Source organism: Condylostylus longicornis, unplaced genomic scaffold (assembly GCF_029603195.1).
Source record: "Condylostylus longicornis isolate FDR11 unplaced genomic scaffold, ASM2960319v2 ptg000028l, whole genome shotgun sequence".
NCBI classification, from domain to species: Eukaryota; Metazoa; Arthropoda; class Insecta; order Diptera; family Dolichopodidae; genus Condylostylus; species Condylostylus longicornis.
In genome coordinates, this window is record NW_026577997.1 from 3,594,507 (window position 1) to 3,612,475 (window position 17,969).

At 29.1% G+C, this 17,969-nt stretch overlaps 1 protein-coding gene and 1 non-coding gene across 3 annotated transcripts in view; one reads left to right on the forward strand and one right to left on the reverse strand.

Annotated features, from left to right (window-relative positions):
* LOC129607662 (1-phosphatidylinositol 4,5-bisphosphate phosphodiesterase) overlaps window positions 1-17,969 on the forward strand; it is a 119,443-nt gene that overhangs the window by 55,556 nt on the left and 45,918 nt on the right. The gene's annotated exons all lie outside the window — the stretch shown is intronic.
* On the reverse strand, window positions 11,209-11,281 carry Trnay-aua (transfer RNA tyrosine (anticodon AUA)). The gene has a single exon. It is a non-coding gene; the product is annotated as a tRNA-Tyr (tRNA).

Consider the following 17,969-nt stretch of genomic DNA (forward strand, 5'->3'; position numbering starts at 1 on the left):
ACTTATCTATCCCCCCATAGCCGCGACATTCTTAGCAATACTACTTCAATTTTACACCGTTTGTTGGTTGATTCATTGCTAGAAGTAACTAATTGTTTCGGCTCTACACTGGTCAACATATTAATTGACGTTATTACGCTATTTTATTGCCATATTTTTGAAAAAACCAAATTGTCTTTGGATAACCAACAATAGTTTGCCAAATTTAATAGCTCACTTCTTTTAACGAATTTATGAAATATCCCTAACATCCGATTTTGATATTGGATATAGCTGAAACTTATCCAAAAAGTCATTTTTGTTCTATCTAAAGCTGAACCATAACAGATGTAGTCAAAAAGTGTCTTTTACTTATCTATCCCCCCATAGCCGCGACATTCTTAGCAATACTACTTCAATTTTACACCGTTTGTTGGTTGATTCATTGCTAGAAGTAACTAATTGTTTCGGCTCTACACTGGTCAACATATTAATTGACGTTATTACACTATTTTATTGCCATATTCTTGAAAAAACCAAATTGTCTTTGGATAACCAACAATAGTTTGCCAAATTTAATAGCTCACTTCTTTTAACGAATTTATGAAATATCCCTAACATCCGATTTTGATATTGGATATAACTGAAACTTATCCAAAAAAGTAATTTTTGTTCTATCTAAAGCTGAACCATAACAGATGTAGTCAAAAAGTGTCTTTTACTTATCTATCCCCCTATAGCCGATACATTCTTAGCAATACTACTTCAATTTTACACCGTTTGTTGGTTGATTCATTGCTAGAAGTAACTAATTGTTTCGGTTCTACACTGGTCAACATATTAATTGACGTTATTACACAATTTTATTGCCATATTCTTGAAAAAACCAAATTGTCTTTGGATAACCAATAATAGTTTGCCAAATTTAATAGCTCACTTCTTTTAACGAATTTATGAAATATCCCTAACATCCGATTTTGATATTGGATATAACTGAAACTTATCCAAAAAAGTAATTTTTGTTTTATCTAAAGCTGAACCATAACAGATGTAGTTAAAAAGTGTCTTTTACTTATCTATCCCCCCATAGCCGCGACATCCTTAGCAATACTACTTCAATTTTACACCGTTTGTTGGATTGATTCATTGCTAGAAGTAAGTAATTGGTTCGGCTCTACGCTGGTCAACATATTAATTGACGTTATTACGCTATTTTATTGCCATATTCTTGAAAAAACCAAATTGTCTTTGGATAACCAATAATAGTTTGCCAAATTTAATAGCTCACTTCTTTTAACGAATTTATGAAATAACCCTAACATCCGATTTTGATATTGGATATAGCTGAAACTTATCCAAAAAAGTCATTTTTGTTCTGTCTAAAGCTGAACCATAACAGATGTAGTCAAAAAGTGTCTTTTACTTATCTATCCCCCCATAGCCGCGACATTCTTAGCAATACTACTTCAATTTTACACCGTTTGTTGGTTGATTCATTGCTAGAAGTAACTAATTGGTTCGGCTCTACACTGGTCAACATATTAATTGACGTTATTACGCTATTTTATTGCCATATTCTTGAAAAAACCAAATTGTCTTTGGATAACCAATAATAGTTTGCCAAATTTAATAGCTCACTTCTTTTAACGAATTTATGAAATAACCCTAACATCCGATTTTGATATTGGATATAGCTGAAACTTATCCAAAAAAGTCATTTTTGTTCTGTCTAAAGCTGAACCATAACAGATGTAGTCAAAAAGTGTCTTTTACTTATCTATCCCCCCATAGCCGCGACATTCTTAGCAATACTACTTCAATTTTACACCGTTTGTTGGTTGACTCATTGCTAGAAGTAAGTAATTGGTGCCGCTCTACACTGGTCAACATATTAATTGACGTTATTACGCTATTTTATTGCCATATTCTTGAAAAAACCAAATTGTCTTTGGATAACCAATAATAGTTTGCCAAATTTAATAGCTCACTTCTTTTAACGAATTTATGAAATAACCCTAACATCCGATTTTGATATTGGATATAGCTGAAACTTATCCAAAAAAGTCATTTTTGTTCTGTCTAAAGCTGAACCATAACAGATGTAGTCAAAAAGTGTCTTTTACTTATCTATCCCCCCATAGCCGCGACATTCTTAGCAATACTACTTCAATTTTACACCGTTTGTTGGTTGATTCATTGCTAGAAGTAACTAATTGGTTCGGCTCTACACTGGTCAACATATTAATTGACGTTATTACGCTATTTTATTGCCATATTCTTGAAAAAACCAAATTGTCTTTGGATAACCAACAATAGTTTGCCAAATTTAATAGCTCACTTCTTTTAACGAATTTATGAAATATCCCTAACATCCGATTTTGATATTGGATATAGCTGAAACTTATCCAAAAAGTCATTTTTGTTCTATCTAAAGCTGAACCATAACAGATGTAGTCAAAAAGTGTCTTTTACTTATCTATCCCCCCATAGCCGCGACATTCTTAGCAATACTACTTCAATTTTACACCGTTTGTTGGTTGATTCATTGCTAGAAGTAACTAATTGTTTCGGCTCTACACTGGTCAACATATTAATTGACGTTATTACGCTATTTTATTGCCATATTTTTGAAAAAACCAAATTGTCTTTGGATAACCAACAATAGTTTGCCAAATTTAATAGCTCACTTCTTTTAACGAATTTATGAAATATCCCTAACATCCGATTTTGATATTGGATATAGCTGAAACTTATCCAAAAAGTCATTTTTGTTCTATCTAAAGCTGAACCATAACAGATGTAGTCAAAAAGTGTCTTTTACTTATCTATCCCCCCATAGCCGCGACATTCTTAGCAATACTACTTCAATTTTACACCGTTTGTTGGTTGATTCATTGCTAGAAGTAACTAATTGTTTCGGCTCTACACTGGTCAACATATTAATTGACGTTATTACACTATTTTATTGCCATATTCTTGAAAAAACCAAATTGTCTTTGGATAACCAACAATAGTTTGCCAAATTTAATAGCTCACTTCTTTTAACGAATTTATGAAATATCCCTAACATCCGATTTTGATATTGGATATAACTGAAACTTATCCAAAAAAGTAATTTTTGTTCTATCTAAAGCTGAACCATAACAGATGTAGTCAAAAAGTGTCTTTTACTTATCTATCCCCCTATAGCCGATACATTCTTAGCAATACTACTTCAATTTTACACCGTTTGTTGGTTGATTCATTGCTAGAAGTAACTAATTGTTTCGGTTCTACACTGGTCAACATATTAATTGACGTTATTACGCTATTTTATTGCCATATTTTTGAAAAAACCAAATTGTCTTTGGATAACCAACAATAGTTTGCCAAATTTAATAGCTCACTTCTTTTAACGAATTTATGAAATATCCCTAACATCCGATTTTGATATTGGATATAGCTGAAACTTATAGAAGCTGAACCATAACAGATGTAGTCAAAAAGTGTCTTTTACTTATCTATCCCCCCATAGCCGCGACATCCTTAGCAATACTACTTCAATTTTACACCGTTTGTTGGATTGATTCATTGCTAGAAGTAACTAATTGTTTCGGCTCTACACTGGTCAACATATTAATTGACGTTATTACACAATTTTATTGCCATATTCTTGAAAAAACCAAATTGTCTTTGGATAACCAATAATAGTTTGCCAAATTTAATAGCTCACTTCTTTTAACGAATTTATGAAATATCCCTAACATCCGATTTTGATATTGGATATAACTGAAACTTATCCAAAAAAGTAATTTTTGTTTTATCTAAAGCTGAACCATAACAGATGTAGTTAAAAAGTGTCTTTTACTTATCTATCCCCCCATAGCCGCGACATCCTTAGCAATACTACTTCAATTTTACACCGTTTGTTGGATTGATTCATTGCTAGAAGTAAGTAATTGGTTCGGCTCTACGCTGGTCAACATATTAATTGACGTTATTACGCTATTTTATTGCCATATTCTTGAAAAAACCAAATTGTCTTTGGATAACCAATAATAGTTTGCCAAATTTAATAGCTCACTTCTTTTAACGAATTTATGAAATAACCCTAACATCCGATTTTGATATTGGATATAGCTGAAACTTATCCAAAAAAGTCATTTTTGTTCTGTCTAAAGCTGAACCATAACAGATGTAGTCAAAAAGTGTCTTTTACTTATCTATCCCCCCATAGCCGCGACATTCTTAGCAATACTACTTCAATTTTACACCGTTTGTTGGTTGATTCATTGCTAGAAGTAACTAATTGGTTCGGCTCTACACTGGTCAACATATTAATTGACGTTATTACGCTATTTTATTGCCATATTCTTGAAAAAACCAAATTGTCTTTGGATAACCAACAATAGTTTGCCAAATTTAATAGCTCACTTCTTTTAACGAATTTATGAAATATCCCTAACATCCGATTTTGATATTGGATATAGCTGAAACTTATCCAAAAAGTCATTTTTGTTCTATCTAAAGCTGAACCATAACAGATGTAGTCAAAAAGTGTCTTTTACTTATCTATCCCCCCATAGCCGCGACATTCTTAGCAATACTACTTCAATTTTACACCGTTTGTTGGTTGATTCATTGCTAGAAGTAACTAATTGTTTCGGCTCTACACTGGTCAACATATTAATTGACGTTATTACACTATTTTATTGCCATATTCTTGAAAAACCCAAATTGTCTTTGGATAACCAATAATAGTTTGCCAAATTTAATAGCTCACTTCTTTTAACGAATTTATGAAATATCCCTAACATCCGATTTTGATATTGGATATAACTGAAACTTATCCAAAAAAGTAATTTTTGTTCTATCTAAAGCTGAACCATAACAGATGTAGTCAAAAAGTGTCTTTTACTTATCTATCCCCCTATAGCCGCGACATTCTTAGCAATACTACTTCAATTTTACACCGTTTGTTGGTTGATTCATTGCTAGAAGTAACTGATTGTTTCGGCTCTACACTGGTCAACATATTAATTGACGTTATTACGCTATTTTATTGCCATATTTTTGAAAAAACCAAATTGTCTTTGGATAACCAACAATAGTTTGCCAAATTTAATAGCTCACTTCTTTTAACGAATTTATGAAATATCCCTAACATCCGATTTTGATATTGGATATAGCTGAAACTTATCCAAAAAAGTCATTTTTGTTCTGTCTAAAGCTGAACCATAACAGATGTAGTCAAAAAGTGTCTTTTACTTATCTATCCCCCCATAGCCGCGACATCCTTAGCAATACTACTTCAATTTTACACCGTTTATTGGATTGATTCATTGCTAGAAGTAACTAATTGTTTCGGCTCTACACTGGTCAACATATTAATTGACGTTATTACACTATTTTATTGCCATATTCTTGAAAAAACCAAATTGTCTTTGGATAACCAATAATAGTTTGCCAAATTTAATAGCTCACTTCTTTTAACGAATTTATGAAATATCCCTAACATCCGATTTTGATATTGGATATAGCTGAAACTTTTCCAAAAAAGTCATTTTTGTTCTATCTAAAGCTGAACCATAACAGATGTAGTCAAAAAGTGTCTTTTACTTATCTATCCCCCCATAGCCGCGACATTCTTAGCAATACTACTTCAATTTTACACCGTTTGTTGGTTGATTCATTGCTAGAAGTAACTAATTGTTTCGGCTCTACACTAGTCAACATATTAATTGACGTTATTACGTTATTTTATTGCCACATTTTTGAAAAAACCAAATTGTCTTTGGATAACCAACAATAGTTTGCCAAATTTAATAGCTCACTTCTTTTAACGAATTTATGAAATATCCCTAACATCCGATTTTGATATTGGATATAGCTGAAACTTATCCAAAAAAGTCATTTTTGTTCTATCTAAAGCTGAACCATAACAGATGTAGTTAAAAAGTGTCTTTTACTTATCTATCCCCCCATAGACGCGTCATTCTTAGCAATACTACTTCAATTTTACACCGTTTGTTGGTTGATTCATTGCTAGAAGTAACTAATTGTTTCGGCTCTACACTGGTCAACATATTAATTGACGTTATTACGCTATTTTATTGCCATATTCTTGAAAAAACCAAATTGTCTTTGGATAACCAATAATAGTTTGCCAAATTTAATAGCTCACTTCTTTTAACGAATTTATGAAATATCCCTAACATCCGATTTTGATATTGGATATAGCTGAAACTTATCCAAAAAAGTCATTTTTGTTCTATCTAAAGCTGAACCATAACAGATGTAATTAAAAAGTGTCTTTTACTTATCTATCCCCCCATAGCCGCGATATTCTTAGCAATACTACTTCAATTTTACACCGTTTGTTGATTGATTCATTGCTAAAAGTAACTAATTGTTTCGGTTCTACACTGGTCAACATATTAATTGACGTTATTACGCTATTTTATTGCCATATTCTTGAAAAAACCAAATTGTCTTTGGATAACGAATAATAGTTTGCCAAATTTAATAGCTCACTTCTTTTAACGAATTTATGAAATATCCCTAACATCCGATTTTGATATTGGATATAACTGAAACTTATCCAAAAAAGTAATTTTTGTTATATCTAAAGCTGAACCATAACAGATGTACTTAAAAAGTGTCTTTTACTTATCTATCCCCCCATAGCCGCGACATTCTTAGCAATACTACATCAATTTTACACCGTTTGTTGGTTGATTCATTGCTAGAAGTAACTAATTGTTTCGGATCTACACTGGTCAACATATTAATTGACGTTATTACGCTATTTTATTGCCATATTCTTGAAAAAACCAAATTGTCTTTGGATAACCAATAATAGTTTGCCAAATTTAATAGCTCACTTCTTTTAACGAATTTATGAAATATCGCTAACATCCGATTTTGATATTGGATATAGCTGAAACTTATCCAAAAAAGTCATTTTTGTTCTGTCTAATGCTGAATCATAACAGATGTAGTTAAAAAGTGTCTTTTACTTATCTATCCCCCCATAGCCGCGACATTCTTAGCAATACTACTTCAATTTTACACCGTTTGTTGACTGATTCATTGCTAAAAGTAACTAATTGTTTCGGCTCTACACTGGTCAACATATTAATTCACATTATTACGCTATTTTATTGCCATATTCTTGAAAAAACCAAATTGTCTTTGGATAACCAATAATAGTTTGCCAAATTTAATAGCTCACTTCTTTTAACGAATTTATGAAATATCCCTAACATCCGATTTTGATATTGGATATAGCTGAAACTTATCCAAAAAAGTAATTTTTGTTCTATCTAAAGCTGAACCATAACAGATGTAATTAAAAAGTGTCTTTTACTTATCTATCCCCCCATAGCCGCGACATTCTTAGCAATACTACATCAATTTGACACCGTTTGTTGGTTGATTCATTGCTAAAAGTAACTAATTGTTTCGGTTCTACACTGGTCAACATATTAATTGACGTTATTACACTATTTTATTGCCATATTCTTGAAAAAAACCAAATTGTCTTTGGATAACGAATAATAGTTTGCCAAATTTAATAGCTCACTTCTTTTAACGAATTTATGAAATATCCCTAACATCCGATTTTGATATTGGATATAACTGAAACTTATCCAAAAAAGTAATTTTTGTTATATCTAAAGCTGAACCATAACAGATGTAGTTAAAAAGTGTCTTTTACTTATCTATCCCCCCATAGCCGCGACATTCTTAGCAATACTACATCAATTTTACACCGTTTGTTGGTTGATTCATTGCTAGAAGTAACTAATTGTTTCGGATCTACACTGGTCAACATATTAATTGACGTTATTACGCTATTTTATTGCCATATTCTTGAAAAAACCAAATTGTCTTTGGATAACCAACAATAGTTTGCCAAATAGCTCACTTCTTTTAACGAATTTATGAAATATCCCCAACATCCGATTTGATATTGGATATAGCTGAAACTTATCCAAAAAAGTCATTTTTGTTCTATCTAAAGCTGAACCATAACAGATGTAGTCAAAAAGTGTCTTTTACTTATCTATCCCCCCATAGGCGCGTCATTCTTAGCAATACTACTTCAATTTGACACCGTTTGTTGGTTGATTCATTGCTAGAAGTAACTAATTGTTTCGGCTCTACACTGGTCAACATATTAATTGACGTTATTACGCTATTTTATTGCCATATTCTTGAAAAAACCAAATTGTCTTTGGATAACCAACAATAGTTTGCCAAATTTAATAGCTCACTTCTTTTAACGAATTTATGAAATATCCCTAACATCCGATTTTGATATTGGATATAGCTGAAACTTATCCAAAAAAGTAATTTTTGTTCTATCTAAAGCTGAACCATAACAGATGTAATTAAAAAGTGTCTTTTACTTATCTATCCCCCCATAGCCGCGACATTCTTAGCAATACTACTTCAATTTTACACCGTTTGTTGGTTGATTCATTGCTAGAAGTAACTAATTGTTTCGGCTCTACACTGGTCAACATATTAATTGACGTTATTACGCTATTTTATTGCCATATTTTTGAAAAAACCAAATTGTCTTTGGATAAACAACAATAGTTTGCCAAATTTAATAGCTCACTTCTTTTAACGAATTTATGAAATATCCCTAACATCCGATTTTGATATTGGATATAGCTGAAACTTATCCAAAAAAGTAATTTTTGTTCTATCTAAAGCTGAACCATAACAGATGTAGTCAAAAAGTGTCTTTTACTTATTTATCCCCCCATAGGCGCGTCATTCTTAGCAATACTACTTCAATTTGACACCGTTTGTTGGTTGATTCATTGCTAGAAGTAACTAATTGTTTCGGCTCTACACTGGTCAACATATTAATTGACGTTATTACACTATTTTATTGCCATATTCTTGAAAAAACTAAATTGTCTTTGGATAACCAATAATAGTTTGCCAAATTTAATAGCTCACTTCTTTTAACGAATTTATGAAATATCCCTAACATCCGATTTTGATATTGGATATAACTAAAACTTATCCAAAAAAGTAATTTTTGTTCTATCTAAAGCTGAACCATAACAGATGTAATTAAAAAGTGTCTTTTACTTATCTATCCCCCCATAGCCGCGACATTCTTAGCAATACTACTTCAATTTTACACCGTTTGTTGGTTGATTCATTGCTAGAAGTAACTAATTGTTTCGGCTCTACACTGGTCAACATATTAATTCACGTTATTACGCTATTTTATTGCCATATTCTTGAAAAAACCAAATTGTCTTTGGATAACCAATAATAGTTTGCCAAATTTAATAGCTCACTTCTTTTAACGAATTTATGAAATATCCCTAACATCCGATTTTGATATTGGGTATAGATGAAACTTATCCAAAAAAGTCATTTTTGTTCTGTCTAAAGCTGAACCATAACAGATGTAGTCAAAAAGTGTCTTTTACTTATCTATCCCCCCATAGCCGCGACATTCTTAGCATTACTACTTCAATTTTACACCGTTTGTTGATTGATTCATTGCTAAAAGTAACTAGTTGTTTCGGCTCTACACTGGTCAACATATTAATTGACGTTATTACACTATTTTATTGCCATATTCTTGAAAAAACCAAATTGTCTTTGAATAACCAATAATAGTTTGCCAAATTTAATAGCTCACTTCTTTTAACGAATTTATGAAATATCCCTAACATCCTATTTTGATATTGGATATAGCTGAAACTTATCCAAAAAAGTCATTTTTGTTCTATCTAAAGCTGAACCATAACAGATGTAGTCAAAAAGTGTCTTTTACTTATCTATCCCCCCATAGCCGCGACATTCTTAGCAATACTACTTCAATTTTACACCGTTTGTTGGTTGATTCATTGCTAGAAGTAACTGATTGTTTCGGCTCTACACTGGTCAACATATTAATTGACGTTATTACGCTATTTTATTGCCATATTCTTGAAAAAACCAAATTGTCTTTGGATAAACAACAATAGTTTGCCAAATTTAATAGCTCACTTCTTTTAACGAATTTATGAAATATCCCTAACATCCGATTTTGATATTGGATATAGCTGAAACTTATCCAAAAAAGTAATTTTTGTTCTATCTAAAGCTGCACCATAACAGATGTAGTCAAAAAGTGTCTTTTACTTATCTATCCCCCTATAGGCGCGTCATTCTTAGCAATACTACTTCAATTTGACACCGTTTGTTGGTTGATTCATTGCTAGAAGTAACTAATTGTTTCGGCTCTACACTGGTCAACATATTAATTGACATTATTTTATTGCCATATTCTTGAAAAAACCAAATTGTCTTTGGATAACCAATAATAGTTTGCCAAATTTAATAGCTCACTTCTTTTAACGAATTTATGAAATATCCCTAACATCCGATTTTGATATTGGATATAACTGAAACTTATCCAAAAAAGTCATTTTTGTTCTATCTAAAGCTGCACCATAACAGATGTAATTAAAAAGTCTCTTTTACTTATCTATCCCCCCATAGCCGCGACATCCTTAGCAATACTACTTCAATTTGACACCGTTTGTTGATTGATTCATTGCTAAAAGTAACTAATTGTTTCGGTTCTACACTGGTCAACATATTAATTGACGTTATTACGCTATTTTATTGCCATATTCTTGAAAAAACCAAATTGTCTTTGGATAACCAATAATAGTTTGCCAAATTTAATAGCTCACTTCTTTTAACGAATTTATGAAATATCCCTAACATCCGATTTTGATATTGGATATAGCTGAAACTTATCCAAAAAAAGTCATTTTTGTTCTGTCTAAAGCTGAACCATAACAGATGTAATCAAAAAGTGTCTTTTACTTATCTATCCCCCCATAGCCGCGACATTCTTAGCAATACTACTTCAATTTTACACCGTTTGTTGGTTGATTTATTGCTAGAAGTAACTAATTGTTTCGGCTCTACACTGGTCAACATATTAATTGACGTTATTACGCTATTTTATTGCCATATTCTTGAAAAAACCAAATTGTCTTTGGATAACCAATAACAGTTTGCCAAATTTGATAGCTGACTTCTTTTAACGAATTTATGAAATATCCCTAACATCCTATTTTGATATTGGATATATCTGAAACTTATCCAAAATAGTCTATCTTAATGGAAATTTCTTCATGCCACTGCAGAACAGATGGATGACGTAATCAAAGGAACGAGTTAAAGGCAGAAAAATTATTCATTAAAAAAATTTTTCTCCTCGAACTGGACTCGAACCAGTGACCTACCGCTTTATAGGCGGACGCTCTACCAACTGAGCTACAGAGGCATGAAGAAATTGCCGACGAAATGTTCTCTACGTTGCTTTATACTGTAATCCACATGATTACTAAGTATTTGTTTTTTGTTTACATTGATTGCTACATACAATCCATTGAAACACACAATAACAAGAACATACAGTTTGCCAAATTTAATAGCTCACTTCTTTTAACGAATTTATGAAATATCCCTAAAATCCGATTTTGATATTGGATATAGCTGAAACTTATCCAAAAAAGTCATTTTTGTTCTATCCTAAGCTGAACCATAATAGAAGAAGTCGAAAAGTGCATATGATTTATCTACCCCCTATAGATGCGGCATTCCTAGCAGTAATATTTCAATTTTACACCGTTAGTTGATTGATTGATGGCTTGGAATAACAAGTTGTTTCCACTTTGCACTGGCCGACATATTAATTGATATTATTATGCTATTTTATTGCCACATTCTCGTAAAACCCCTTTGTCTTTGGATAATCTACAATAGTTTGTCAAACTTCGCCGCTCTGTTCTTTCAACGAATTTATCAAGTATCCCTGATATCTGATTTTGATATCGGACATAGTTGTAACTTAACCAAAAAGGTAATACTCGTTCCACCTAAAGTCGAACCTTAACAGAAGAAGTCAAAAAGTTTTTCTGATTTTTCCATATCCTGATATCTACAAGGTGATGAATTAAAAGGCAGTCACAAACTAACTGAACCCTTTTATACTTTTAAAAACAACTTAAAAATTGTTTTAATATTCATTTTTATAGCAGATCCTGTAGAAGTTCCACACAAGAAAGCGAATGAAAATCCATTTATTAAACCATTCTGTCTTTATAACAGGAAGGAAACGTCAATTTAAGGCAAATCGTTTGGATAATTACACATTCAAAATGATTTAAGTTAGGAAATAAATTTAAAATTTTGAAAATTTTCGATATTATCAAATACTTTTCATATCGTGCTTTTTGGCGTTATCTAAAAAAAAACTCAATAAAATCGTTATTTAAAGTTTTGTTTTTGTTATTAAATGTAAATAATATACGTTTTTTGTGTAATAATTTTTGTATTTTGAATTTATCTTTATTTTTTTGTAATTAAACGCATTAAAAACCACTGTTGCTCTTTTATTCTTATTTATATTTTAATAATGCAAAATTCTTACTTAGAAAGAAAAGAGTTTATAACATTAATTTTGTTATTATTATTTAAAATCTAAATAAAATAAATATTACAAATTCCATATAATAAATTTAAGAGTATTAAAATATTCATGAAAACGCAGCAAAATTTTTTCCGTTTAAGAAATGACATGAAAACAAATTATGAAAAATACCTGAACTTTACGTACATACCTACATTGAATATCAAATGTGTGTACGTGTGTATATGATAATTTTGTATATACTTAACGTTATTTAAACAATTTTAAGGGTAATTTTAAATTATTATTGTTATTATTTTTTGTTTTATGTAAGAAAAAACATCGCTCTTTGAATTCCAAATCAAAATAAATATTCAAAAGAAAAAGAAGCACAGTAAAAAAAATTTAAATGTCTAAAAGCAATTTGTATTCACACTCCCGTAAATAATTCAAAATAACTTAAAGCAAAAAGAAAAATATTTAAGAATATACAAAGCGAAAACTGTAAGCACGGGTATACACGTAAAAATAAACATAAAAGTTAAAATAATAAAATATAAATAAGGATTTTTAAATGAGTACCACGGCATAACATTAAAGTATCCCTTAAAAAAATAAAAAAAAATATATTGTTTTTTCTTCTCTTGTCTCTTTCAATTCAATGCTTTCTCATTCATTGTATGTAATATTTACATATGTATGTATTTATGTAATTTCTATTTTCACCAAGATTACCAATGAAAAAAATTTAATGGTTAAATTTTTGGATTCTAAAAATGTTTGTAGTTTTACTAAAAATTTTTTTCGGAAGTCATTTACAAATAACAAAAAAACAACTCGGTTTTCTTTGTCATATCTAAATGAGTAATTTGTACTGAATATTAATTATAGGGTACAAAACTAGTACTGGCCAAAGAAGCATTTCATTAGATAAAACTACTCATTTGTTTCGGCTACTTAATTTAAACTAATTTACTCGCTCCAACCTATTAATTATAAAACTTGCTGTAATAGAGTACACCACAGTTCACATTAAACTGCACAAATAATTCATATATTTGGAGTTTACACATAAAACAATACATATTACTTAGTCTGCAGTCTTCACAGATATAATAGCCATTTTCACACATAACGCATGAGAAATCAATATGAAAGAGATTTTTTCTAATGTTTTTGTTTTTTTTAGATCGAAATTTTATTTGCATATGTAATTTTGATTGACGTACAATGGGCACCTAAAAATTTAGTTGTTGTTTAAAAACAAGGAAGAAAAAAATGATATTTTCTTTCTTGTTATAGTGACAGTCGCTCTCAAAAGGATATCTCGCTGGGATTGCGGGCAAAAATTGAACATTTCTTGAATTATTAATTAAATTTTAACAAGACAAGTTGTTATGGTTTGGAAGATTATAATTTTGCGAAAACTACCTTGTGAATATTGACAGGAACTATTTTGAATATTATTTGTATGTATGAACAAATAATAATAAACACAATGATATACTGATATTTTTAATCAATGCTATTTTTATTGACATTATACTCTCTTGATGTTTTATGAAACTTCATTGTGTTGTGCCTGCCATTAAATTCTGAATGGTTGCCATCAAATTTTGAATGCCTGCCATTCTAATTTTGCAATGCCTTCCATTAAATTGTAAATGCCTGCCATTCCAATTTTACAATACCTGCCATTTAATTCTATGATATGAAATTTAAAATTGAGTGAAATGATATTTCACGTACACAATAAAAAATTTTTAATGCAATTTATTTTCTCAAATAATGTTATTATATTACTTACTTGCTCTGAGCACTCATTTATTAAAAATGAATTTTTAAATTAATAGTCTTTGGTGTTTTGTTGTTATAAAATATATCTTGTGTTGGTTACAAAAGCACTCTTATGCACATATAAGTGGTGTTCCATTTCTTTTCAATTTTCATCATTGCAAATATATAAAATTTTCCTTAAACCATAGTATATGTACACAATTATCTAGCTGAAATTCACATTATACTTGTGTGTGTATATAAAAAATTTGTTGTACAACTTTAAAATGAAGAGCATGACCTCTATTTGGAAAAAAAAAATATAATTTTCTTTATTGTTGCTTTTTTATGTAATTTTATTTCATTTTCCTTTTACATAGTTTTTGAGGTTATCTGGTCAAAAATCTGAAATATTAAATTTTTAATGTAAACTAGGTATAGTAAGGCAACATAAAATTTTTATTGTTTAATACAAGAAAATAAAATTTAAAAAGGAAAAAAAAAATTTTTTTTTTTGAGGTTTAAGCTTGTGCTTTTTTTTTGGTTCAAATTCATTAATAATGTACTTAACCTCAAATTAAGAAAGAAAATATTAATATTCATTTATTTTTTTTGTGTTTTGTGTTGTTTTTAAGGATGTTTTTACTTTAAAAATATTTTAATAATTCCAAAGTTCTCTTACATTATTCAAACCATTTAATTGACCAGTAGGGTGAAATTAGCCTCAAAGACAAAATTACAAAGAGTTATCATGATTTTTAATATTTTATTTGAAGAATTATGTAAAGGATTAGGCTTGAGTAAAATTAAATTTCAAAGTTGCTCATGTAATTTCATTGAATACAATTTCTTTAACTTTAAAATACCTTATAGTTGTGCTAATTTTTTTTTTAGTTATAGATTCGCCAACTCGAATATTTCTAGTTTGAGTATTGAGCACCAGGGAAAATAAATTCATAATATGATAAACTTAAAATTAATTTTCTTAAAATGCTACGATAATATTTTTTTTAGCATTCCTATATTACTATAAATTTGCCTTATCGTTTGTAACACTAAGAAATAATGGTCTTAGATATAGGAATAAGTGCATGCTTTTGACCAGCATCGAGTTCTGAGTCGATTTAACCATGCCTGTCCGTCTCTCCAAATGATAACTCAAAAACTAATTGAACTATGCTCATCAAAATTTCATAAATTATTTATAATACGAGTAGTAAATTCCAGAACTTTATTCAAATTAGACGTGATCGAGGCAGTAGTTCGAATATTTTGCTCATGGGGCCGCTATTTATATAATAAAAGTCGTTCAAATTTCTTGACTATTTGTAGCAGCTGCCATAAAACTTTAATTTTTATTTGAATAGTCGTTTCTTAGAAACTATTTACAGTACTGAAATTTATTATAAATAAATGTGGTAATACGGCGACTATTGTTTTTATGCGAATATGTGTTGGAAAAATATTACTCTGTGATTTTTCTTCTTTATTTCCCCAGAAGCTAACAAGTTCGTACGGATATCACCAAGTTGACAGGATCAACTTCATTTTTTTTTGTGTTTTTAATATATTTTTAAAATTTTTTATTTTAAAAACTCAAGTATTTTCAATTAAAAATTCAATTTTTTTTTAATTTTATTCAAAAACTTTGTTTTATTTTAGGTAATTTTTTTGATGACTGCACATACATAAATATTCAGTACTTTTGATGAAATTTCATTTATCTTTAACAATTCCTCAGATTCTTTATGCCTTTAAGAATTAATAAGAGAAAAAAAAAGTTTAAAATATTTTTGTAAAGTTTTAAAAGAAATTCTTTTTCTTTTTTATAGAAATTTTGAAACAGTTAAGAAAAAATTCTTTGTACACAAGTGCCCTTTATTTATTCTCCTCATATTTAAATTAAGAGGTTAATTTAAATACTAAAATATAGTATGCACAAACAAAGTATAACATAATTCAAATATGTAGAATGTATTGTACTTGTTTTTAAATTTTGGCAAAGTTTTAAGTATTTAAATTTTGTAAATTTTGGATTATTCTCGAATATGCCAAAAAAAATTTTATCGTATATTGCTTTTGAGAGAATTTTGTTTTTGAAAAATTACGTTAATATTTCTCATTGCGTTCTATAGAAAATGGTGGCTTGCTTAAGGTATTTCTGAGATATTGTATACTACGGCTTCTTTGTATACTATGATTTTAATAATATATTTTTGGCCAAGTAACATAGGTTGAATTCAACTAAAGAATTTTTCCGCAAGTAAGAGGTAGATTTTCTGTTGCAACCTTAGTAATTTTTCATTTAAAATATAAAGGTAAAAGTTAATTTCATGTTCATATGTAAATATTATTAAAATTTTGTATTGTGAAATGTGAAAAAAAAACCGAAACAAAATGGAGTAAAATGAATTCTAAAGATTTTATATATTGTGGTACTTTTGGAAAAATTGAATTAGAAATGTGAAAATGATTTGTAAAAAAGTTTCTCTTTTTATTTTCTAAATGTTAAAAAGTTCAAAAACTTTTTATTTAAAATATTTAATTTAAAATTATATAATTATATAATAATAAACACGTATTCATTCTACATGCACACATACATACATATCTATATGAATTTGTTGATTTAATTTTTAAAGGAAATAAAAAATATTATGCTCGCATACATTAAAAAATTTGAAAGCAAAAATGTTAACATTTTCTTTGGAACTTTTAAAACTTTTTCCTTAATAAAATAAATTATTACATAATGTTCACTTACATATATATATATATATATTTTTCTATGACAAATAGAGTGTATATATGTAGATTTAATTCCAAACCCATTTTACAATATTTTCGTATTCTATAAGAGTATGAAGTTCAATGTTGATTTTTTTTTACATTGTTATTACATATTTAATATGTGTAAAGATTCGACTAAAGGGATTGGCAACACTCTACATAAATTATGTGTACAAGTTCCGTATATAGGAATTTATATTACACATTATATACATACATATACACATAATTATATTTGACATTATATCTTAATATCTTAAAACAAAAATATGGTTACTTAAAAGATTACAGAAAAGATTAAAAAATCTTCTTAACTTCTTAAGGAGTATAAAAATAATATTTATGTTTTACATTGAATTATACATAAAATGCGTACACAATTAAATAAAATACAAGTATATAACATCCATATATGTATATGTACACAAATATAAATCCATGTGTATATTTTCATTAACATATGCATATTTTATTAGGTTAAAATTATACACACACAAAAAAAAAAATAAATTTAAATCTCTTATATCATAATAATTTATTTATATACAAAAGAATATAATAATAATATTGTGGGAATTTATTTACTAAAAAGATGACCATATCTATATTATAAAATTGTGGGACTTTTATGTAAAATTGAAATATATTTACTGTCATCCCGGGATAAATATGTCGCCTGATTTTAGTAATTAAACGGGGAATACATTTATAAAAAATTCGATTAAGTGCAGTGAAAAAAATTAGAAATATTAACAAATATTGATTATATAATTTTCACCATCTGCGGATTTTCTGCGGGCACTTCGCGAAGTGAATAAATTGAATAAAAATTAATTTAAAATATAATATTGTTAATGAAAACTATGGCAAACTAGTCACTTACCTAGTTAAAACTCTATGACTCAATGAAACTAGGGCATGACTATCTATAATATCATGCAGTAGCTTTATGCTCCTCCTAGGAGTACGGAAGGAAAAACAAATTGTTAATGAT